At 42.6% G+C, this 26309-nt stretch overlaps 1 long non-coding RNA gene across 1 annotated transcript; it reads left to right on the forward strand.

The window, feature by feature from the left end:
• LOC135531551 (uncharacterized) lies at positions 1-25309 on the forward strand. Its single transcript, XR_010454035.1, has 3 exons — positions 1-92; positions 2728-2795; positions 25201-25309. It is a non-coding gene; the product is annotated as an uncharacterized LOC135531551 (long non-coding RNA).
• The last annotated feature ends 1000 nt before the right edge of the window (positions 25310-26309 follow it).

The following is a 26309-nucleotide window of genomic DNA, read 5'->3' on the forward strand; positions in this document are numbered from 1 at the left end:
ACTCTCTCCTCCTGTTCTGTGTCTTCCTGTGGATCCCCTTTGTCTACTTCTATTATGAGGAGAAGGATGATGACAACATCAACAAGTGTTCAGTAAGACTGCTGCTGCCTGTCCTCTTACTGTACTCTAGACACACACACACACACACACACACACACACACACACACACACACACACACACACACACACACACACACACACACACACACACGCACATTGACCTTGGCTTTGAACAGCAGTCACGAGCTGTCTGTCTCTGGATTAAGGAAGGTAAACACTGTATTATTCATTATTTTGGACTTAATCCCATCGGTTCCACATATCGTGAGAGATTGCATTCCTAATTAAAAAATAAATAAAGGTGAAATTATTTATTTAACCAGGTAGGCAAGTTGAGAACAAGTTGTCATTTACGACTGCGACCTGGCCATGATAAAGCAAAGCAGTTCGACACATAATAATACAGTAGAAACAAGTCTATTTACGATGTGAGCAAATGAGGTGAGATAAGAGAGGTAAAGGCAAAAAAAGGCCATGGTGGCAAAGTAAATACAATATAGCAGGTAAAACACTGACCAACCAGAGGCTGAATGTAAACACATCACTCTCAATTACTCTCACTCAATATTAATATATTACAATCCCCCAAAATAGATACAGAAGTGATACTTAAAGCTCTATGCTACAAATAAAGCGTACAGTATCCCTATAGAACTACATTCTATAGAAAGTGTACAGTATCCCTATAGAACTACATACTGTAGAAAAGCGTTCTGTATCCCTATAGAACTACATACTGTAGAAAAGCGTACAGTATCCCTATAGAACTGCGTACAGTATCCCTATAGAACTACATACTGTAGAAAGTGTACAGTACCCTATAGAACTACATACTGTAGAAAAGCGTTCAGTATCCCTATAGAACTACATACTGTAGAAAGTGTACAGTATCCCTATAGAACTACATACTGTAGAAAAGCGTACAGTATCCCTATAGAACTACATACTGTAGAAAGTGTACAGTATCCCTATAGAACTACATACTGTAGAAAAGCGTACAGTATCCCTATAGAACTACATTCTATAGAAAGTGTACAGTATCCCTATAGAACTACATACTGTAGAAAAGCGTTCAGTATCCCTATAGAACTACATACTGTAGAAAGTGTACAGTATCCCTATAGAAGTACATACTGTAGAAAACTCAGTATCCCTATAGAACTACATACTGTAGAAAGTGTACAGTATCCCTATAGAACTACATACTGTAGAAAGTGTACAGTATCCCTATAGAACTACATACTGTAGAAAGTGTACAGTATCCCTATAGAACTACATATCCCAGTATATAGAACTACATACTGTAGAAAGTGTACAGTATCCCTATAGAACTACATACTGTAGAAAAGCGTTCAGTATCCCTATAGAAGTACATACTGTAGAAAGTGTACAGTATCCCTATAGAACTACATACTGTAGAAAAGCGTTCAGTATCCCTATAGAAGTACATACTGTAGAAAGTGTACAGTATCCCTATAGAACTACATACTGTAGAAAGTGTACAGTATCTCTATAGAACTACATACTGTAGAAAAGCGTTCAGTATCCCTATAGAACTACATACTGTAGAAAAGCATTCAGTATCCCTATAGAAGTACATACTGTAGAAAGTGTACAGTATCCCTATAGAACTATATACTGTAGAAAGTGTACAGTATCCCTATAGAAGTACATACTGTAGAAAAGCGTTCAGTATCCCTATAGAAGTACATACTGTAGAAAAGCATTCAGTATCCCTATAGAACTACATACTGTAGAAAAGCATTCAGTATCCCTATAGAAGTACATACTGTAGAAAGTGTACAGTATCCCTATAGAACTACATACTGTAGAAAAGCATTCAGTATCCCTATAGAAGTACATACTGTAGAAAGTGTACAGTATGCCTATAGAAGTACATACAGTAGAAAGTGTTCAGTATCCCTATAGAAGTACATACTGTAGAAAAGCGTTCAGTATCCCTATAGAAGTACATATTGTAGAAAAGCCAGAAGAAAAGGGTATAGTTCAGACTTTACTGTCGACTCTTGGATATTACGTATACATGGCCTCTGTTAAGTTAAGTGTAGAAAAAGCCAAAGCCCGTAGGAATAGACCACCCCCCCTCTTCATCTTAAACTGAATATTGCTGAAATGTCATATATTGGTCTCCAAAGGACACGGTAGTGATTATATAGATTACATGCCACAGTGAGCTTCTTCCCTTTCCTCTGGGTTGGTTTGGAGCTGACAGAAGCACTTCCTCTCACAGCCAAGGAGTTCTTTTGAATCATTACTTTCAAAGCACCCTTTAATAACAGCGCTGGGAGTAAGGTGTGTGTGTGTGTGTGTGTGACTACTCTGAGAGTCTTTGGCAGGTTGAACGGGACTCTGGATTCCACTTCACACTCCATTGTCCCCTCACTAAATGGAATATGGAATTAGTTAGCCAGCCACTCACCTCAAACGTACACACACACACACACACACACACACACACACACACACACACACACACACACACACACACACACACACACACACACACACACACACACACACACACACACACACACACACACACACACACACACACACCCCCCCCCAACCAACCCCATTGAAGAATTAGATATTGTTACATTCCTGATTAATAATCACAGTATTAATAATTCTGTCTTTCATTACAGCAAGTAAAAAATGCTCTGAAATACACAATTGGATTCATCATCGTCTGTGCAGCACTGCTATTAATTGGGTAAGTACTATGAGACATTGGCACCCACCCTATTCCCTATTTAGTGCACAACATTTGACCAGGGCCTGCATAGCGATGTCTATAATAACCAGGAATAGGGTTCCATTCTGGACACAGCCATAGATGGTGGGGAGAGGTGTGTACAACATGTCAGTATAGTCGCTTAATGAGCAAGGTGTTGTCCTCTTCAAGGAAATCAAAGTTCTTTAAACTGCCATCTGTTCAGCCATGAGCAGCCAGACATCACAGAAAAAAGTCCTCTTCCACCAGAGTAGTTGTGAAACTCCTGGGTTCTTCTACTGGTTCAATCTAACTTCACAACTCTGGAGCTTTAGTCATATTCCTGTCCCAAGATGCCCTCTGTTATAGTTACTGTCCCAAGATGTCCTCTGCTATAGTTACTGTCCCAAGATGCCCTCTGCTATAGTTACTGTCCCAAGATGCCCTCTGTTATAGTTACTGTCCCAAGATGTCCCCTCTGCTATAGTTACTGTCCCAAGATGCCCTCTGTTATAGTTACTGTCCCAAGATGCCCTCTGCTATAGTTACTGTCCCAAGATGTCCTCTGTTATAGTTACTGTCCCAAGATGCCCTCTGCTATAGTTACTGTCCCAAGATGCCCTCTGTTATAGTTACTGTCCCAAGATGTCCTCTGCTATAGTTACTGTCCCAAGATGCCCTCTGTTATAGTTACTGTCCCAAGATGTCCTCTGTTATAGTTACTGTCCCAAGATGTCCTCTGCTATAGTTACTGTCCCAAGATGTCCTCTGTTATAGTTACTGTCCCAAGATGTCCTCTGCTATAGTTACTGTCCCAAGATGCCCTCTGCTATAGTTACTGTCCCAAGATGTCCTCTGCTATAGTTACTGTCCCAAGATGCCCTCTGTTATAGTTACTGTCCCAAGATGCCCTCTGCTATAGATACTGTCCCAAGATGCCCTCTGCTATAGTTACTGTCCCAAGATGCCCTCTGTTATAGTTACTGTCCCAAGATGCCCTCTGTTATAGTTACTGTCCCAAGATGTCCTCTGTTATAGTTACTGTCCCAAGATGTCCTCTGTTATAGTTACTGTCCCAAGATGCCCTCTGTTATAGTTACTGTCCCAAGATGCCCTCTGTTATAGTTACTGTCCCAAGATGCCCTCTGATATAGTTACTGTCCCAAGATGCCCTCTGCTATAGTTACTGTCCCAAGATGCCCTCTGCTATAGTTACTGTCCCAAGATGCCCTCTTATAGTTACTGTGTCCCAAGATGCCCTCTGTTATAGTTACTGTCCCAAGATGTCCTCTGTTATAGTTACTGTCCCAAGATGTCCTCTGCCTTAGTTACTGTCTCAAGATGCCCTCTGTTATAGTTACTGTCCCAAGATGCCCTCTGTTATAGTTACTGTCCCAAGATGCCCTCTGTTATAGTTACTGTCCCAAGATGCCCTCTGTTATAGTTACTGTCCCAAGATGTCCTCTGCAATAGTTACTGTCCCAAGATGTCCTCTTTTATAGTTACTGTCCCAAGATGCCCTCTGTTATAGTTACTGTCCCAAGATGCCCTCTGTTATAGTTACTGTCCCAAGATGCCCTCTGTTATAGTTACTGTCCCAAGATGTCCTCTGCTATAGTTACTGTCCCAAGATGCCCTCTGTTATAGTTACTGTCCCAAGATGCCCTCTGCTATAGTTACTGTCCCAAGATGTCCTCTGCTATAGTTACTGTCCCAAGTCCCAAGTTATGTCCCAAGATGTCCTCTGCTATAGTTACTGTCCCAAGATGTCCTCTGCTATAGTTACTGTCCCAAGATGTCCTCTGCTATAGTTACTGTCCCAAGATGTCCCCACTGTCCCAAGATGTCCCTGTTATAGCTGTCCCATCCCTCACCCCAGTTACCCAAGATGCCCCTCAGCTCCCATGTCCCCACCCCAGACCCATCCTAAAGTTACTGTCCCAAGATGCCCTCCATTACTGTCCCCAGCACCCATCCAAGCTCCCAGCCCCAGATACTGCCCCAAGATGTCCTCATCCCTATAGTTACTGCCCCATGCTTAACCTCAGCTCCCATCCCCACCCCAGCACCCATCCTCAGCTCCCAGCCCCACCCCAGCACTCATCCCCAGCACCCAACCTCAGCTCCCAGCCCCACCCCAGCACCCATCCTCAGCTCCCAGCCCCATCCCGAGCACTCATCCCCAGCACCCAACCTCAGCTCCCATCCCCACCCCAGCACCCATCCTCAGCTCCCAGCCCCACCCCAGTACCCATCCTCACATCATCCCCAGCACCCATCCTCAGCTCCCAGCCCCATCCCGAGCACTCATCCCCAGCACCCATCCTCACTCCCAGCCCCATCCCAGCTCCTCATCCCCAGCACCCATCCTCAGCTCCCAGCCCCATCCCAAGCACTCCAGCACCCATCCTCAGCTCCCAGCCCCATCCCAAGCACTCATCCCCAGCACCCATCCTCCACTCCCAGCCCCATCCCAGCACTCATCCCCAGCACCCATCCTCAACTCCCAGCCCCATCCCGAGCACTCATCCCCAGCACCCATCCTCAGCTCCCAGCCCCATCCCAGTAGCACTCATCCCCAGCACCCATCCTCAGCTCCCAGCCCCATCCCAAGCACTCATCCCCAGCACCCATCCTCAGCTCCCAGCCCCATCCCAAGCACTCATCCCCAGCACCCATCCTCACTCCCAGCCCCATCCCAGCACTCATCCCCAGCACCCATCCTCAGCTCCCAGCCCCATCCCAGAGCACTCATCCCCAGCACCCATCCTCAGCTCCCAGCCCCATCCCAGTACCCATCATCAGCCCCATCCCCACCCCATCCTCAGCTCCCAGCCCCATCCCGAGCACTCATCCCCAGCACCCATCCTCAACTCCCAGCCCCATCCCGAGCACTCATCCCCAGCACCCATCCTCAGCTCCCAGCCCCAGCCCCATCCCATGCACTCATCCCCAGCACCCATCCTCAGCTCCCAGCCCCACCCCATACCCATCCTAGCTCCCATCCCCAATCACATCCTCAGATCCCATCCCCATTGTGAACTGTCCCTCCCCACCCCAGTGATTAAGATGTCTGAAAGACCCACTTGATGCTTAAATCTATAGTGATACACAGTGGAAACCATGTCCCATTTAACCTCCAGTTTACTCTGTCCTGAGCTCCCATCCCCACCCCATACCCAACATCCCATCCCCATCCAGCCATCCTCACCAACACCACAGTAACCTTGCTGTTCAGGTCATGCTGTAATGTAATGTTCGTTCAACCATTAAATGGCACTCTGATCCATAGAGGCACTCAGGCTGCCTGGAGCCCCACCCCAGCACCCATCCTCAGTCCCATCCCCACCCCAGCACCCAAAGCTCCCGTGTCATCCTAAATGGTACCCTATTCCATCCCCACATAGTGCACTACTTTTCCAGTACCCAGAGCCCACCCCAGTACCCATCCTTAGCTCCCATCCCCATGTTACCCATTTGAGACACAGTACCCATCATCAGCTCCCAGCCCCATGGTCCATTTCAAGAAGGCTCCCAGCCCCATCCCGAGCACTCATTTGGACCCCTTTGGGATCTTTAGACAGAAGCAATTTACCCATGTCTATTGCCTTTTTCATCCTCAGTCCCATCAGCTCCCACTTTGTACCGGGGGATTGTTGTTCAGGTCATCTTGATGCGAGGTGACCCGATGGCTTTCATCCTGCTCCCTGCCTCTCCTCCCCTTTCCACTCCACTCATCTCCTCTCCTCTCTGTCCCATGATGCCCTGTGCTACAGGGAGACATCAGGCCCCTGTTTGGGTGACTGTTCATTCAAGTACCCATTTGCTCCCATTGAACACAGTCTTTTGTTTGCAGCCAGTGACTGGTCCCAGCCCCATCCCCATCCGAGCATGACTCAAAACTCCTAAAAATAACTATTGACCATTTCAGCTCCCATACTGCTGATTCTTTAAGCTCCCATCCCCACCCCAGCACCCATTTGAGGTCCCATCCCCACCCCTTTTACCCAACCTAGCTCCCATCCCCACTCCAGTACCCATTCAGAAGCTCCCATCCCCACCCCAGTACCCATCCTCAGCTCCCATCCCCACTCCAGTACCCATCCTCAGCTCCCATCCCCACCCCAGTACCCATCCTCAGCTCCCATTACCCAACCTCAGCTCCCATTAGTTGAATCCCATCCCCACCCCAGTACCCATCCTCAGCTCCCATCCCCACCCCCCCATCCAGCTCCCATCCCCACCCCAGAGAGCTCCCAGCCAACATATTATACACTTTATTATTAGACATTATAAAGCTCCAGCCCCGTGCGTATAACAAGTTAAAAAGCATTATACTTGCAGGCTTCAAGTAAAGTATTGCCAATATTTATTTCTGTTGAAGGAATTCTAAATTTCTCTGTTTTATTTCCCAATCAGCAATTAAATACTCTGTCAATCCCAGGGTTTCCCCTATATATTTTATAAGAATGGACAGAGCCCCGGTCCCATCCTCAGCTCCCATCCCCAAGTACCCATCCTCAGCTTTAATTCAAGACCCATACTGGTACATACACATTTTTCCACAGGTTATAAACAGAAAATGACAGCTCAGCCCCATCCCTAAATGTTCTATCTCTTCATGACACTGGTAGCACCCCCTCATCCCAGCCCCATCCCGAGCCTTCCCTCCGCCTGAAGCCAAGCACCCAACCTCAGTGGAGATAGCATTCCAGCACCCACAGTCTGGAGATAGTCAGTCCCTGCCCCATCTGGAGATAGCTCCCATTCATTTGTACCAAGGCACTCAGTCCCAGCCCCAGCCCCAGCCCAGCACCCCCTGACTATATTATATCCCCAGCACCCAACCTCAGCTCCCAGCCCCAGGCATCTCTAGAATGGGATAAAGCCATTGTGAATTCATACATGTACAGTACATAATAGCATTTGGACTAGTCAGTCCTGATTTAACCTGTTTACTCATAATTAGTCATCATTGATATAAATTCCCTTAACAATTTCTGAATAACAGCCTTGGTTTAGCCTAACATGTTTTAAATGAGCTGTCATTATAGTAGACCCAGGGTAGGGTAGCCTAACATGTTTTAAATGAGCTGTCATTATAGTAGACCTAGGGTACATAGTAGCCTAACATGTTTTAGAGCCATTATGAGCCTTAGGCAACATGTTGACATTTGAGACACAGTAGGGTAGCCTAACATGGTTTTCAAAATGAAAGTTTGACTCTTTGGGATTAGTAGACCCAGGCAATTTAGGGGTAGCTTTTTTAACATGTTTTAAATGAGCTGTCATTATAGTAGACCTAGGCTTTCATCCTGGTAGCCTAACATGTTTTAAATGAGCTGTCATTATAGTAGACCTAGGGTACAGGGGTAGCCCCTAACATGTTTTAAATGAGCTGTCATTATAGTAGACCTGTCGTGACTGGGTAGAGGGTAGCATGACTAACATGTTTTAAATGACCTGTCATTATTTAACCCAGGGCTTTTGAGGGTTGTTCTTTTAACATGTTTTAAATGGGCTGTCATTATAGTAGACCATAGAGACAGGGTAGCCTAACATATTTTAGACATTATAAAGGCTCATACGTGCGTATAACAGTTAAATAGCATTATACCTAGGTTAAGGGTAGCCTAACATGTTTTAAATGAGCTGTCATTATAGTAGACCTAGCATTTAAGGGGTAGACCCTAACATGTTTTAAATGAGCTGTCATTATAGTAGGCCTAGGGTAAGGGTAGCCTAACATTTTTTTAAATGAGCTGTCATTATAGTAGACCTAGAGGTAAGGGTAGCCTAACATGTTTTAAATGAGCTGTCATTATAGTAGACCTGCCATCTGGGTAGCTCATTATTTGCCTAACATGTTTTAAATGAGCTGTCATTATAGTAGACCTAGGGAATGGGTAGCCTAACATGTTTTAAATGAGCTGTCATTATATGTAGACCTAGGGTAGGGGTAGTCCTAACATGTTTTAAATGAGCTGTCATTATAGTAGGCAATTTCTGAATCCAGGGTAGCCTAACATGTTTTAAATGAGCTGTCATTATAGTAGACCTAGGGTAAGGGTAGCCTAACATGTTTTAAATGAGCTGTCATTATAGTAGACCTAGGGTAAGGGTAGCCTAACATGTTTTAAATGAGCTGTCATTATAGTAGACCTAGGGTAAGGGTAGCCTAACATGTTTTAAATGAGCTGTCATTATAGTAGACCTAGGGTAGGGGTAGCCTAACATGTTTTAAATGAGCTGTCATTATAGTAGACCTAGGGTAAGGGTAGCCTAACATGTTTTAAATGAGCTGTCATTATAGTAGACCTAGGGTAAGGGTAGCCTAACATGTTTTAAATGAGCTGTCATTATAGTAGACCTAGGGTAAGGGTAGCCTAACATGTTTTAAATGAGCTGTCATTATAGTAGACCTAGGGTAGGGGTAGCCTAACATGTTTTAAATGAGCTGTCATTATAGTAGACCTAGGGTAGGGTAGCCTAACATGTTTTAAATGAGCTGTCATTATAGTAGACCTAGGGTAAGGGTAGCCTAACATGTTTTAAATGAGCTGTCATTATAGTAGACCTAGGGTAGGGGTAGCCTAACATGTTTTAAATGAGCTGTCATTATAGTAGACCTAGGGTAAGGGTAGCCTAACATGTTTTAAATGAGCTGTCATTATAGTAGACCTAGGGTAGGGGTAGCCTAACATGTTTTAAATGAGCTGTCATTATAGTAGGCCTAGGGTAAGGGTAGCCTAACATGTTTTAAATGAGCTGTCATTATAGTAGGCCTAGGGTAAGGGTAGCCTAACATGTTTTAAATGAGCTGTCATTATAGTAGACCTAGGGTAAGGGTAGCCTAACTTGTTTTAAATGAGCTGTCATTATAGTAGACCTAGGGTAAGGGTAGCCTAACATGTTTTAAATGAGCTGTCATTATAGTAGACCTAGGGTAAGGGTAGCCTAACATGTTTTAAATGAGCTGTCATTATAGTAGACCTAGGGTAAGGGTAGCCTAACATGTTTTAAATGAGCTGTCATTATAGTAGACCTAGGGTAAGGGTAGCCTAACATGTTTTAAATGAGCTGTCATTATAGTAGACCTAGGGTAAGGGTAGCCTAACATGTTTTAAATGAGCTGTCATTATAGTAGACCTAGGGTAAGGGTAGCCTAACATGTTTTAAATGAGCTGTCATTATAGTAGACCTAGGGTAAGGGTAGCCTAACATGTTTTAAATGAGCTGTCATTATAGTAGACCTAGGGTAAGGGTAGCCTAACATGTTTTAAATGAGCTGTCATTATAGTAGACCTAGGGTAAGGGTAGCCTAACATGTTTTAAATGAGCTGTCATTATAGTAGACCTAGGGTAAGGGTAGCCTAACATGTTTTAAATGAGCTGTCATTATAGTAGACCTAGGGTAAGGGTAGCCTAACATGTTTTAAATGAGCTGTCATTATAGTAGACCTAGGGTAAAAGGGTAGCCTAACATGTTTTAAATGAGCTGTCATTATAGTAGACCTAGGGTAAGGGTAGCCTAACATGTTTTAAATGAGCTGTCATTATAGTAGACCTAGGGTAGGGGTAGCCTAACATGTTTTAAATGAGCTGTCATTATAGTAGACCTAGGGTAGGGTAGCCTAACATGTTTTAAATGAGCTGTCATTATAGTAGACCTAGGGTAAGGGTAGCCTAACATGTTTTAAATGAGCTGTCATTATAGTAGACCTAGGGTAAGGGTAGCCTAACATGTTTTAAATGAGCTGTCATTATAGTAGACCTAGGGTAAGGGTAGCCTAACATGTTTTAAATGAGCTGTCATTATAGTAGACCTAGGGTAAGGGTAGCCTAACATGTTTTAAATGAGCTGTCATTATAGTAGACCTAGGGTAAGGGTAGCCTAACATGTTTTAAATGAGCTGTCATTATAGTAGACCTAGGGTAGGGGTAGCCTAACATGTTTTAAATGAGCTGTCATTATAGTAGACCTAGGGTAGGGGTAGCCTAACATGTTTTAAATGAGCTGTCATTATAGTAGACCTAGGGTAAGGGTAGCCTAACATGTTTTAAATGAGCTGTCATTATAGTAGACCTAGGGTAGGGGTAGCCTAACATGTTTTAAATGAGCTGTCATTATAGTAGACCTAGGGTAAGGGTAGCCTAACATGTTTTAAATGAGCTGTCATTATAGTAGACCTAGGGTAAGGGTAGCCTAACATGTTTTAAATGAGCTGTCATTATAGTAGACCTAGGGTAAGGGTAGCCTAACATGTTTTAAATGAGCTGTCATTATAGTAGACCTAGGGTAAGGGTAGCCTAACATGTTTTAAATGAGCTGTCATTATAGTAGACCTAGGGTAGGGGTAGCCTAACATGTTTTAAATGAGCTGTCATTATAGTAGACCTAGGTAAGGGTAGCCTAACATGTTTTAAATGAGCTGTCATTATAGTAGACCTAGGGTAAGGGTAGCCTAACATGTTTTAAATGAGCTGTCATTATAGTAGACCTAGGGTAAGGGTAGCCTAACATGTTTTAAATGAGCTGTCATTATAGTAGACCTAGGGTAAGGGTAGCCTACGGAGGGCTTGGGTTTTCAACACATCAAACAGGAAAACAAGCAATAGTTACAGGCAAATAACTTGTGTATACGAGGTTCACCAGTGTATTCCCAGAAATTCTTCTCTCCTTTCATGATGCTCTTCATGATGGCATAGACACATGGAGGGTTTTTTGCACACGTCTTAAACAGGAGCTGCATGGCTAACATAATGTAGGCCGACCTACGATACATAGATAACATACATATTTTGTATATATTTTTATTTGACCTTTTTGAAAACTCTGTTTATTCAGTTTTACACACAAGACAACACGAAACAATATAAATAATATACTCAACTAATACTTTTTTAAAATAAAATAAAATGAGCTTTAAAGATACCGTACTTTAGACAAGTTAAACACACAGGGCAGAAGGCTACAAAGGTTAAAGGGCAATCTGTAGTACAGGGACAGAGCAAACACCTCCCCATCGTTCCTGTAAACAGTCAAGGGAAAGGGGTGGAGAAATGCAACCACTCACAGTCATGGCCACAGACCGACCAATCCACTGGACCCAAAGTAAAGTTGACCTTGCTTTAACATTTTAACTGTGTTTTTATGTAAGCGTGAACAAAATGTACAAAAACAACTCGGCAAAACAAGCTCACATTTTAGTCTCTGACCGGGCAAGATGAACAAGGCATCCGCAGGTCACAATCAATAAGCACATCATCAACCTTAATCTCCCCCCCCCCCCCAAAAGAAAAACCCACAAAGAAATGCCATCCCCCCAAGACAGACTTATTTTTGTTTTAATATGAATGCCATCAGAGGATGGACTGTTTGAAGTAAGACCGGAATGGAACCCAAGCCTCATAAAACAGTTTGGGGTTCCCACGTGTATTTAATTTTTTTCTAGTTTCAGAGAGCACAACACATCTCTCACCCAATATTTATAAGACGGGGGAGCTGCCATCTTCCAGTTCTGTAGTATTAGCCGTCTAGCTAAAAGAGTTGTAAAGCAACAGTGTCCAACTGGATTCTTGACAGGGGGGTACCTATGGGCAGTACTCCAGATCTAGAAGAGTGTCATATATACACTGCTCAAAAAAATAAAGGGAACACTTAAACAACACAATGTAACTCCAAGTCAATCACACCTCTGTGAAATCAAACTGTCCACTTAGGAAGCAACACTGATTGACAATAAATTGCACATGCGGTTGTGCAAATGGAATAGACAATAGTTGGAAATGATAGGCAATTAACAAGACACCCCCAATAAAGGAGTGGTTCTGCAGGTGGTGACCACAGACCACTTCTCAGTTCCTATGCTTCCTGGCTGATGTCTTGGTCACTTTTGAATGCTGGCGGTGCTTTCACTCTAGTGGTAGCATGAGACGGAGTCTACAAACCCACACAAGTGGCTCAGCAGTGCAGCTCATCCAGGATGGCACATGAATGCGAGCTGTGGCAAGAATGTTTGCTGTGTCTGTCAGCGTAGTGTCCAGAGCATTGAGGCGCTACCAGGAGACAGGCCAGTACATCAGGAGACGTGGAGGAGGCCGTAGGAGAGCAACAACCCAGCAGCAGGACCGCTACCTCCGCCTTTGTGCAAGGAGGAGCAGCACTGCCAGAGCCCTGCAAAATGACCTCCAGTAGGCCACATGTGCATGTATCTGCTCAAACAGTCAGAAACAGAGTCCATGAGGGTGGTATGACGGCCCGACGTCCACAGGTGGGGGTTGTGCTTACAGCCCAACACCGTGCAGGACGTTTGACATTTGCCAGAGAACACCAAGATTGGCAATTTCGCCACTGGCGCCCTGTGCTCTTCACAGATGAAAGCAGGTTCACACTGAGCACATGTGACAGATGTGACAGAGTCTGGAGACGCTGTGGAGAACGTTCTGCTGCCTGTAACATCCTCCAGCATGACCGGTTTGGCGGTGGGTCAGTCATGGTGTGGGGTGGCATTTCTTTGGGGGGCCGCACAGCCCTCCATGTGCTCGCCAGAGGTAGCCTGACTGCCATTAGGTACCGAGATGAGATCCTCAGACCCCTTGTGAGACCATATGCTTGTGCGGTTGGCCCTGGGTTCCTCCTAATGCAAGACCTCATGTGGCTGGAGTGTGTCAGCAGTTCCTGCAAGAGGAAGGCATTGATGCTATGGACTGGCCCGCCAGTTCCCCAGACCTGAATCCAATTGAGCATATCTGTGACATCATGTCCATCCACCACAGACTGTCCAGGAGTTGGCGGATGCTTTAGTCCAGGTCTGGGAGGAGATCCCTCTGGAGACCATCCACCACCTCATCAGGAGCATGCCCAGGCGTTGTAGGGAGGTCATACAGGCACATGGAGGCCACACACACCACTGAGCCTCATTTTGACTTGTTTTAAGGACATTACATCAAAGTTGGATCAGCCTGTAGTGTGGTTTTCCACTTTAATTTTGAGTGTGACTCCAAATCCATACCTCCATGGGTTGATAAATTTGATTTCCATTGATAATTTTTGTGTGATTTTGTTGTCAGCACATTCAACTATGTAAAGGAAAAAGTATTTAATAAGAATTTTTCATTCATTCCGATCTAGGATGTGTTATTTTAGTGTTCCCTTTATTTTTTTGAGCAGTGTATATATATATATATATATATCAGAGAAGCATTTAAATATTAATTCCCAGAAACCTGACACTTTATGACAGCCCCAAAAGAGCTAAAAGAGGATGAATGCACCCTGTGCAGCACAGATTCCCAGGTGTTTTCCCCAAGTTCCTCCCCCAAATCCTTTTCCCATCGAGTCTTTAAAGGCACTAAAGAAGGGTTCTGTAAGTAAATGATTGCAAATACATCTGAAATTGCTCCCCTAGGAATCTTGTTCAGCTCAAAGATGCTCTCTATAGCTGTATTCGCAGGCCTATGGGGAAATTCAGGTGTGTTAGCTCTGACAAAGTTCCGAGTCTGGAGATAGAGGAAAAAGTGGGATTGGGGAGGTTGAACTTTTCCTGTAGCTGAGCAAAAGAGGCAAATGTATCATCAAATAATAATTGGGCTAGTGAGGAGAGGCCTAGTGAGTGCCAGATGGCAAAAGCCCCATCATTCAAAGATGGAGGAAATAAAATGTTCTGATTGGGTCTGATAGAGAAAAGCCTCGGAGGCTAAAGGCTAAACGGAACTGATTTCAAATTTTAAGAGACTGCTTTACAATTGGGTTGACACACATTTTGCCTAGGGACACTGGGAGAGATGAGCACAACACAGAAGAAAGTGCAGCATGTTTACACGATTCAGACTCCATCTGGACCCAGAGTGGTCTAGGGCCAGTAGGATCAGCTTGTAGCCAGTACAAAAGGGTTCTGAAATTTGCAGCCCAATAGTATGTCTGGAAATTTGGTAGAGCTAAACCACCTTAGGCTTCTGTAAATGTTTTCTACCAATCCGTGGTACCTTGTCATCCCAAATAAAATACATTGTTTGATCCAGTGAATTAAAAAAAGATTTTGGAATAAAAATGGGTAAACATTGAAATAAATATAAAACATTTGGGCAACACATTCATTTTAATGACATTAATCCTTCCGATAAGAGAAAGAGGTAGCGAATTCCAAAAAGTAAAATATTGTTTCAAACTCTCTGCTAGAGCAACAAAGTTTTCCTGAAACAAATTTGAATATTTCCTTGTCACTTTAACTCTCAAGTAAGTGAATTGATCCCGGACAATCCTAAACTGAGAACTGGTTAAAGAACACTTTAAAGCAGCCTTATTTGCAGGAAAAAGCTTACTCTTGCCTAGATTCAGCTTGTACCCTGAGATTGATCCAAACTTTTTAAGAACAGATAGGGCACGTGGCAATGAGGTATCATGGTTGGAGATAAACAAAAGGAGGTCGTCAGCATATAGCGAGACTTTCTGCTCTAAGCCCGTCCTGATTATACCTTGAATGGCATCATTAGAGCGTAGTGCAATGGCGAGAGGCTCGATTGCCAAGGCAAACAACAAGGGGGAGAGTGGACAACCCTGTCTGAATCCGCGGTGCAAGGGAAAATAGTCAGAGGACAAGTTGTTAGTCCATACCGAAGCCATGGGGGAAAAATAAAGAATCTTTATCCACGCAATTTGGGGCCAAAGCCAAATCTATAAAGGGCAGCTGTTAGGTAATCCCACTCAACGCGGTCAAAAGCTTTTTCCGCATCAAGTGAGACCACCACCTCCGTGTCCCCCGACGCTGGGGAGTACAGTAAATTCATAAGGCGTCTAACATTGAAAAACAAATGCCTATTTCTCACAAAGCCAGTCTGGTCAGAGTGTATTACTTGGTGCAGCGAGCCTTCCATATGAATGGCTTGGCTAGGATTTTGTAATCACAGTTTAAAAGAGAGATTGGGCTATAGGATCCACATTCCAGGGGGTCTTTTGTTTTTCTTTAATAGTAATGAAATTGAAACCTGATAAAGACTAGGCGGTAGCTTTGAGGTATTAAGGCACTCTGCATATAATCGAGACAAGAATGGGCAAAGCAGACCAGAAAACGTCCTGTAAAATTTGGTTGGAAAACCGTCCGGACCTGGTGATGTACCACTTCATTGCAGACACTGCTGTTGCAATCTCCTCAGGTGTAAATTCTTCTTCGAGACAGTCATGGGAGTCTGTATCAATTGAAGGCATATTCATGACATTGAAGACTGAATCAATCAGCAAAGGCTCTTGAGGAGATTCAGAGGTGTATAGCGCAGAATAAAATTGTTTGAATTGATCCTTGATCTCTTTATGTATAACTGTGGGTCTTTATTTGTGAGATTAAACGTGATGCCTCAGATTTACGGATCTGATGTGCAGGGAGTTTACTGGCCTTGTCGCCTTGTTCATACACTCTGTACCGAGCTCGCAAGAGTAACTGTTCAGCTTGCCTGGTAGAAAGCTCATCAAATTCAGATTGGAGTAGTTGGCGCTCTTTATGCAGATCAGAGGAAGGATATGTAGCATACTTCTCATCCAATGTGGCTATGGATTCGCTCAGGTCCCGAAGTTGCTGAGAGCGAACTTTGTTTTGGTTGGATGTATATTAAATAATTTGGCAACGTAGGTATGCTTTGAGAGACACCCATATGGTAGAGCAGGACATACCTGGCGTTGAAATAGTGTACTAGGAATAAGGTGATTTCAGTAGAAATGAAATTGACAAACTCCTTATCTGAGAGTAAAATGGGGTTAAGACGCCATTCATAACACATAGGAGGTCGCTGGGGAAACTCTAGTTCAAGCACTAATGGTGAATGGTCAGAAATAACAATACTCTCTTAAGTTCACTGCCAAAGGTTAGGCAGAAGTTTTTTGTCCAAAAATAAGTAATAAATGCGGAGTATGTTTGATGAACATGAGAATAATAATAATAATACTGTTTATCTGTAGGGTGTAGGAAACGCTAGGCCTTAAAATGAAAATATTGAATAAGTAGGGCGCATTTAGATTGGCCTGTAGTTCTTCGTGAGGACTTGTCAAGAACTGGGGACATTGTACAGCTGAAATCCCCCCCCCTAAAATCAACAAATGAGAATCTAAATTGGGTGTAGCAGAAAAAAAGGAAGAAATTAAACTTGTCATCCCAATTGGGAGCATAAACACTAGCCCTCACAAGAGGGGTAGAAAATAGTTTACCGCTTACTATGACGTCCCTTAAGATCAGCAATAACCTCAGAAGCTACAAAGGGAGTAGATTTATCAACCAAAATGGCAGCACCTCTTGATTTACTATGAAAGTTAGTGGAACACTTGACCAACCCAGTCCCTACTCATCCTAAAATGCTCACCAGTCCTCAAGTGAGTCTCTTGTAGAACTGCAACATTTGCATTCAAACCTTTTAAGTGTGTCAACACCCTCTTACGCTTCACAGGGTTGTTAAACCCCTTTGATGTTCCACGAAATGCACTAATTTTGGCCAACCTGGGCACTCCCGTTATACAACCCTGTCATTAGAGCATTGATCGGAAAAGCAATGAGTACTCCAAAAACCCCAGAATAAATTGTCTCAGAGTAATAATGTACGGTGCAAGATATTTGGAAAACGTACAGAAAAAAACCCTAAAAAGACAGAATGACAACATTAGAACTGAACAATTCAAGGGAGGGAGGCGTGTGCTTTGGGGACGTTTAACAGAATGTGACTGGCAGAACGGTGTTGTATGTGGAGGATGACGGCTGCAGTAGACATCTCAGATAGGGGGGAGTGAGTCCTAAGAGGGTTTTATAAATAAGCGTCAACCAGTGGGTCTTGTGATGGGTATACAGAGATGACCAGTTTACAGAGGAGTATAGAGTGCAGTGATGTGTCCTATAAGGAGCATTGGTGGCAAATCTGATGGCCAAATGGTAAAGAACATCTAGCCGCTCGAGAGCACCCTTACCTGCCGATCTATAAATTATGCCTCCATAATCTAGCATGGGTAGGATGGTTATCTGAATCAGGGTTAGTTTGGCAGCAGGGGTGAAAGAGGAGCGATTACAATAGAGGAAACCAAGTCATTCCATTACTGTTACACATTACTGTTGTTCCACATTAGGTTAATCTACACATTACTGTTGTTCCACATTAGTCTAATCTACATATTACTGTTGTTCCACATTAGGTTAATCTACATATTACTGTTGTTCCACATTAGTCTACTCTACACATTACTGTTGTTCCACATTAGTCTACTCTACACATTACTGTTGTTCCACATTAGGCTAATCTACATATTACTGTTGTTCCACATTAGGCTAATCTACATATTACTGTTGTTCCACATTAGGTTAATCTACATATTACTGTTGTTCCACATTAGGCTAATCTACATATTACTGTTGTTCCACATTAGGCTAATCTACATATTACTGTTGTTCCACATTAGGCTAATCTACACATTACTGTTGTTCTACATTAGGCTAATCTACACATTACTGTTGTTCCACATTAGGCTAATCTAGATATTACTGTTCCATATTAGTCTACTCTACACATTACTGTTGTTCCACATTGGTCTAATCTACACATTACTGTTGTTCCACATTAGTGTTGTTCCATGTTCATATTGGCAGTGTGCATCATGGCTAGATAGGCTGTGTTTCTGCTGTCAAAATTCATGCCATAACCAACCACGTTACTACTAAAACCAGGATGGTGAATCATTTGAATAAATTTGACTTTATTAAATTAAACAAGCATTTTTTTTTTACAATAACAATAAATACATGTAAAATGTAATGATGATAGAAAATGTCCAGGATAGAGATGACCTGCCACTGGCATTAAACACAACATGTGTTTCAAATCAAACTGTGTAGACTTTACTGTCAAATGCTTGCCTACAAGCCCTTAACCAACAGTGCAGTTCAAGAAGAGTTAAGAAAATATTTACCAAGTAGATTAAAATAAGTAATAATTAAAAGTAACACAATAAGAATGGCAATAACGAGGCTATAAACAGGGGGCACCGATACCGAGTCAGTGTGTGGGATTACTGGTTAGTTGAGGTAATGTGTACATGTAGGTGGGGGTGAAGTGACTATGCATAGATAATCAACAGCGAGTAGCAGCAGTGTACAAAAAAGAGAGAGGGGGGGGTCAATGTAAATGGTCCATTAGCGATTTTATTAATTGTTCAGCAGTAGATGATGTTCAGGAGCCTTTTGGTCCTAGAATTGGTACTCCAGTATCGCTTGCCGTGCGGTAGCAGAGAAAACAGTCTATAACTTGTGTGACTGGAGTCTCTGACAATTTTATGGGCTTTCCTCTGACCTCTCCTATTGTATAGGTCCTGGATGGCAGGAAGCTTGGCCCCAGTGATGTACTGCGCCATTCACACTACCCTCTATAGCGCCTTACAGTCAGATGCCGAACAGTTGCCATACCAGGCGGTGATGCAACCGGTCAGGATGCTCTCCATGGTGCAGCTGTAGAACCTTTTGAGGATCTGGGGACCCATGCCAAATCTTTTCAGTCTCCTGAGGGGGAATAGGTTTTGTCGTGCCCTCTTCACGACTGTCGTGGTATGTTTGGACCATGATAGTTTTGTTGGTGATGTGGACACCAAGGTAACTCTCGACCCGCTCCACTACAGCCCCCTTGATGTTAATGGGGGCCTGTTCGGCTCACCTTTTCCTGTAGTCCACGATCAGCTCCTTTGTCTTGCTCACATTGAGGGAGAGGTGCCAGTTCTCTGACCTCCTACCTAGTGGCCGTCTCATCGTTGTCGGTGATCAGCCCTACCACTGTTGTGTCGTCAGCAAACTTAATGATGGTGTTGTAGTTGTTTGGCCACGCAGTCGTGGGTGAACAGGGAATACAGGAGGGGACTAAGTACACACCCCTGAGGGGCCCCAGTGTTAAGGATCAGCGTGGCAGACGTGTTGTTGCTTACTCTTACCAACTGGGAGTGGCCCGTCAGGAAGTCCAGGGTCCAGTTGCAGAGAGAGGTGTTTAGTCCTAGAGTCCTTAGCTTAGTGATGAGCTTCGTGGGCACTATGGTGTTGAATGCTGAGCTGTTGTCAATGAACAGCATTCTCACATAGGTGTTCCTTTTGTCCAGGTGAGGAAGGGCAGTGTGGAGTGCGATTGAGATTGCGTCATCTATTGGGGCGGTATGCAAAATGGAGTGGGTCCAGGGTGTCTGGGAGGATGCTGTTGATGTGAGCCATGACCAGCTTTTCAAAGCACTTCATGGCTACCGACCTGAGTGCCACGGGGCGATAATCATTTAGGCAGGTTACCTTTGCTTCCTTGGCCACAGGGACTATGGTGGTCTGCTTGAAACATGTAGGTATTACAGACTCGGTCAGGGAGAGGTTGAAAATGTCAGTGAAGACACTTCACAGTTGGTCCGCGCATGATTTGAGTACACGTCCTGGAAATCCGTCTGGCCCAGCGGCTTTGTAAATGCTAACCTTTTTAAAGGTTTTGTTTACATCGGCTGCCGAGAGCGTTATCACACAGTTATCCAAAACAGCTGGTGCTCTCGTGCATGTTTCAGTGTTGCTTGCCCCGACGCGAGCATAAAAGGCATTTAGCTCGTCTGGTAGGCTCGCGTCACTGGGTAGCTTGTGTCTGGGTCTTCCTTTGTAATCCTTAATAGTCTTCAGGCCCTGCCACATCCGTCGAGCGTCCGAGCAGGTGTAGTAGGATTCAATCTTAATCCCGTATTGATGCTTTGCTTGTTTGATGGTTCGTCTGAGGGCATAGAGGGATTTCTTATAAGCGTCCGAATTAGGCTCCTGCTCCTTGAAAGCGGCAGCTCTAGCCTTTAGCTCGATGTGATGTTGCCTGGGATCCATGGCTTCTGGTTGGGATATGTACGTACAGTCCCTGTGGGGACGACGTCGTCGATGCACTTCCATGTATGCTGGTGACTCAACCATATACACGTCAGTCACCACAGCTACTGAAGTCACTGAAACCTTTAACAAGGAGTTGTTTTGGAGTGGGTGGCCAATAATAAACTAGTCCTGAACATCTCTAAAACTAAGAACATTGTATAAGGTATAAATAATTCCCTTAAGCTCTAGACCTCAGCTGAATCTGGTAATGAATGATGTGGCTGTTGAGGAGACTAAATTACTTGGTGTTACATTAGATTGTAAATTGTCGAGGTCAAAACATTTAGATTCAATGATTGTAAAGAGGTATGTACTTAATAAAGAAATGCTCAGCTTTTTTGACACCAAAAAGCAAGTCCTGCAGGCTCTAGTTTGATCTTATCTTGATTATTGTCCAGTCATGTGGTCAAGATCTGCAAAGAAATACCTAGTTAAGCTGCATCTTGCCCAGAACAAAGCGGGACGTCTTGCTCTTCATTGTAATCAGAGTGCTGATATAAATACTATGCATGTCAGTCTCTCTTGGTTAAGACTTGAGGAAAGACTGACTTCTTGTTTTTATAACAAACGATGGATTTCTTGTTTTCATAAGAAACAATGTTTTGGAAGTTCCATAATGTTTGCGTAGTCAACTTACACACAGCTCTGACACAAACTTACCCCACCAGACATGCCACCAGGGGTCTTTTCACAGTCCCCAGCTCCAGAACAAATTCAAGAAAACGTACAGTATTTTACAGAGCCATTACAGAGTGCATGGAACTCCATTCCATCTTATATTTGTCTCCAATTTGTAAGTCGCTCTGGATAAGAGCGTCTGCTAAATGACTTAAATGTAAATGTAATATAGTGAACAGCCAAACCTTGTTTCAACGCCTCTCCCCCATGTGAACTACTTGTTGTGCGTATGTACTGACATGTATGTGGAACTAATAGATGCACACACACACACAGAGACTACATGTTCATGTTTCTAAATGTATGTAAGTCTTCTGTCTGTAATGTATTTTTCGCGATGTGTCGGACCCCAGTCAGACCAGCTGTCATCGTTGGTGTCGGCTAATGGGGTTCCTAATATATCAAATCAAATCAAAACCAGCTTTTGGTTGTTCTTAAATATCAGCGCTGCCTGAAATTAGCACTCTGGATCATGTTTTTAAGGACACACTTCAAATATTTCCACCCCTCCCATCTGACCGCAAGTGTTCTGATATTAAACAGGTCAATTACTAATCCTTGCATAACAGTTTGAAAATAGCACAGTGCTGGCTTTAACAGGTCGAAATTGCCAGTGAACGTGGTTTGGCACTAGCAATGTGTTAACGCCAGCAAAAAATAGATCCTGAGATCCTAAATAGCACCTATTCCCAAATTAGTGCACTACTTTTGACCAGAGTCCTCTGGGCCCTGGGAACAAGTAGTGCACTGTAAAGGGAATGGGGTGCCATTTGGGTCGTAGTTTAAACGTCATAATTAGATGAATTGCCTGTTAATTATAAAAGTAATTGGATGGGTAGGACAGGCTGCGGTGGAGAAGGTAAATGTCTCAACAATAGACTGCAAAAAAACAAGGCCTTGTTTTGGTTTGTACACAAACAGACAAATAGACAAAGAAAGAAATGAATCATTCTGTTATCTATTGATTAGATTTGGGTAGTGTGAAAAGCATTGTCAAAGCTACAACCTACTCTCACTTTAAATGATTGCATTGCATGTTGTCACTACTAAACTGTCAACCAATAGCCATTGATGTTGTTGTCACTACTAAACCCTCTACCACTAGTCATTGATGTTGTTGTCACTACTAAACTGTCTACCAATAGTCATTGATGTTGTTGTCATTACTAAACCCTCTACCAATAGTCATTGATTTTGTTGCCACTACAAAACCCTCTACCAATAGTCATTGATGTTGTCACTACTAAACTGTCTACCAATAGTCATTGATGTTGTTGTCATTACTAAACCCTCTACCAATAGTCATTGATGTTGTTGTCACTACTAAACCCTCTACCAATAGTCATTGATGTTGTTGTCACTACTAAACTGTCTACCAATAGTCATTGATGTTGTTGTCACTACTAAACCCTCTACCAATGGTCATTGATGTTGTCACTACTAAACCCTCTACCAATAGTCATTGTTGCTGCTACTAAACCCTCTACCAATAATCATTGATTTTGTTGCCACTACTTAACCCTCTACCAATAGTCATTAATGTTGCTGCTACTAAACCCTCTACCAATAATCATTGATGTTGTTGCCACTACTTAACCCTCTACCAATAGTCATTAATGTTGCCACTACTAAACTCTCTACCAATAGTCATTGATGTTGTTGTCACTACTAAACTGTCTACCAATAGTCATTGATGTTGTTGCCACCACTCAACTGTCTACCAATAGTCATTGATGTTGTTGCCGCTACGCTACTAAACCCTCTACCAATAGTCATTGATGTTGTTGTCACTACTTAACTGTCTACCAATAGTCATTGATGTTGATGCCACTACTTAACCCTCTACCAATAGTCATTAATGTTGCCACTACTAAACTCTCTACCAATAGTCATAGTCAATAGTCATTGATGTTGTCACTACTAAACTGTCTACCAATAGTCATTGAAACTAAACCCTCTACCAATAGTCATTGATGTTGTTGTCGCTACTAAACCCTCTACCAATAGTCATTGATGTTGTTGCTGCACTAAACCCTCTACCAATAGTCATTACCAATGTTGTTGCTCTACTAAACCCTCTACCAATAGTCATTGATGTTGTTGCCACTACTAAACCCTCTACCAATAGTCATTGATGTTGTTGTCACTACTAAACTGTCTACCAATAGTCAAACCCTCTACCAATAGTCATTGATGTTGTTGCAGCTACTAAACCCTCTACAATAGTCAAATGTTGTTGCCACTACTAAACTCTCTACCAATAGTCATTGATGCTGTTGCCGCTACTAAACCATCTACCAATAGTCATTGATGTTGTTGCTGCTACTAAACCCTCTACCAATAGTCATTGATGTTGTTGCTGCTACTAAACCCTCTACCAATAGTCATTGTTGCTGCTACTAAACCCTCTACCAATAGTCATTGATGCTGTTGCAGCTACTAAACCCTCTACCAATAGTCATTGATGTTGTTGCTGCTACTAAACCCTCTACCAATAGTCATTGATGCTGTTGCAGCTACTAAACCCTCTACCAATAGTCATTGATGCTGTTGCAGCTACTAAACCCTCTACCAATAGTCATTGATGCTGTTGCTGCTACTAAACCCTCTACCAATAGTCATTGATGCTGTTGCTGCTACTAAACCCTCTACAGCTACTAAACCCTCTACCAATAGTCATTGATGCTGTTGCTGCTACTAAACCCTCTACCAATAGTCATTGATGCTGTTGCTGCTACTAAACCCTCTACCAATAGTCATTGATGTTGTTGCTGCTACTAAACCCTCTACCAATAGTCATTGATGCTGTTGCTGCTACTAAACCCTCTACCAATAGTCATTGTTGCTGCTACTAAACCCTCTACCAATAGTCATTGATGTTGTTGCTGCTACTAAACCCTCTACCAATAGTCATTGATGCTGTTGCTGCTACTAAACCCTCTACCAATAGTCATTGTTGCTGCTTCTAAACCCACTACCAATAGTCATTGTTGTTGCCTCTACTAAACCCTCTATCAATAGTCATTGTTGCTGCTACTAAACCCACTACCAATAGTCATTGTTGATGCTACTAAACCCACTACCAATAGTCATTGTTGCTGCTACTAAACCCTCTGCCAATGTGTAGTTGGATTAATGCTGTTGTTTTCCTTCCCTACTCAGCTAAGTTAATAACAGTGAAAGCCATTCCCAGGAACACATTCCATCTCAAGTCAGTGTTTGGCCGTGTCTATTTTAGTCCAACAAAATGCACACCGTGATCCATTTAATTGCGGGTCCAAAAGAAATGAAACAGTAAATTAACTTTGCCATCAACCCTGAAGAAGGCTTTCAATACAAAGATATGAATATTTGAATATTTCACTCCATCCTGTTGGTTTCAGTGGCAGGTGTTAGCTCGTCTCTCGACTCAGACTGGGGGGTATTTTGTGACATTCTGACAGTGAAGAGAGTTCCCTGAATACATTCCTTCAATGCTAGGTAAATAAACTTGTCTAGCAGGGACAACTTTATGTAAATAGTGTATGGGAAACTAAAAGTTGTTTTGCACTGCTGATGATGCTGACGGCTGTTGATAGAAGCAATTATTATCAAGGGACGTAATCAAAACATTGTGTTTCCATTAAGAAATGCACTGGAGATACCCAAAGTCATGGCTTCTCTAATACATTCACTTTACAAAGTAGGCTATCTGTTCTAACCTTATTTTAACTCGCCTGGTCCCAGATCTGTTTGTGCTGTATAGCCAACTTCCATCAGATCTGGGATCAGGCTATATCATATTTATTTAACTTCTAATAAAGCCAATGGTTTTAATGAATAGTATTTTTTTGCAGGGCCTTCGTTCCTCTTGAAGCCCCACCTAATCAGAATGGGACCCAGTGGGAAAAGATGCAGTATCTGTTTGAGGAGCTGGGAAACAACCGTAAGTATTGTCTGACTGGTAACACTTCACAGTAAGGTACACTTTAAATAACACTTCACAGTAAGGTATGCTTTAAATAACACTTTACTGTAAGGTACACTTTAAATATCACTTTACAGTAAGGTACACTTTAAATATCACTTTACAGTAAGGTACACTTTAAATAACACTTCACAGTAAGGTAGGCTTTAAATAACACTTTACAGTAAGGTAGGCTTTAAATAACACTTTACAGTAAGGTATGCTTTAAATAACACTTTACTGTAAGGTACACTTTAAATATCCCTTTACTGTAAGGTACACTTTAAATATCACTTTACAGTAAGGTACACTTTAAATATCACTTTACAGTAAGGTACACTTTAAATAACACTTTACAGTAAGGTACACTTTAAATAACACTTTACAGTAAGGTACACTTTAAATAACACTTTACTGTAAGGTACGCTTTAAATAACACTTTACAGTAAGGTACGCTTTAAATAACACTTTACTGTAAGGTATGGTTTAAATAACACTTTACATTTAGGTAGGGTTTAAATAACACTTTACATTTAGGTATGGTTTAAATAACACTTTACATTTAGGTAGGGTTTAAATATCACTTTACAGTAAGGTACGCTTTATATAACACTTTACAGTAAGTTATGGTTTAAATAACACTTTACATGTAGGTATGGTTTAAATAACACTACATTTAGGTAGGGTTTAAACAACACTTTACAGTAAGGTATGGTTTAAATAACACTTTACATTTAGGTAGTGTTTAAATAACACTTTACATTTAGGTAGGGTTTAAATAACACTTTACATTTAGGTATGGTTTAAAAGTTGTACCAAAATGACAATTATACAATTCCTAACAAAGTTTGAACTGTTTATAAGTGATTTATAAACTACATATTTACTGTTTATAACCTACTTATAAACCATTTACAGTCACTTCTTAATGTGATGTGTTACCACCTCACTTATGCTTCAATGTGGCTTACACACTCAGTCCTTTGATCAGATCGTGAA

This window comes from Oncorhynchus masou, unplaced genomic scaffold, assembly GCF_036934945.1.
Source record: "Oncorhynchus masou masou isolate Uvic2021 unplaced genomic scaffold, UVic_Omas_1.1 unplaced_scaffold_1639, whole genome shotgun sequence".
Classification (NCBI taxonomy): Eukaryota; Metazoa; Chordata; class Actinopteri; order Salmoniformes; family Salmonidae; genus Oncorhynchus; species Oncorhynchus masou.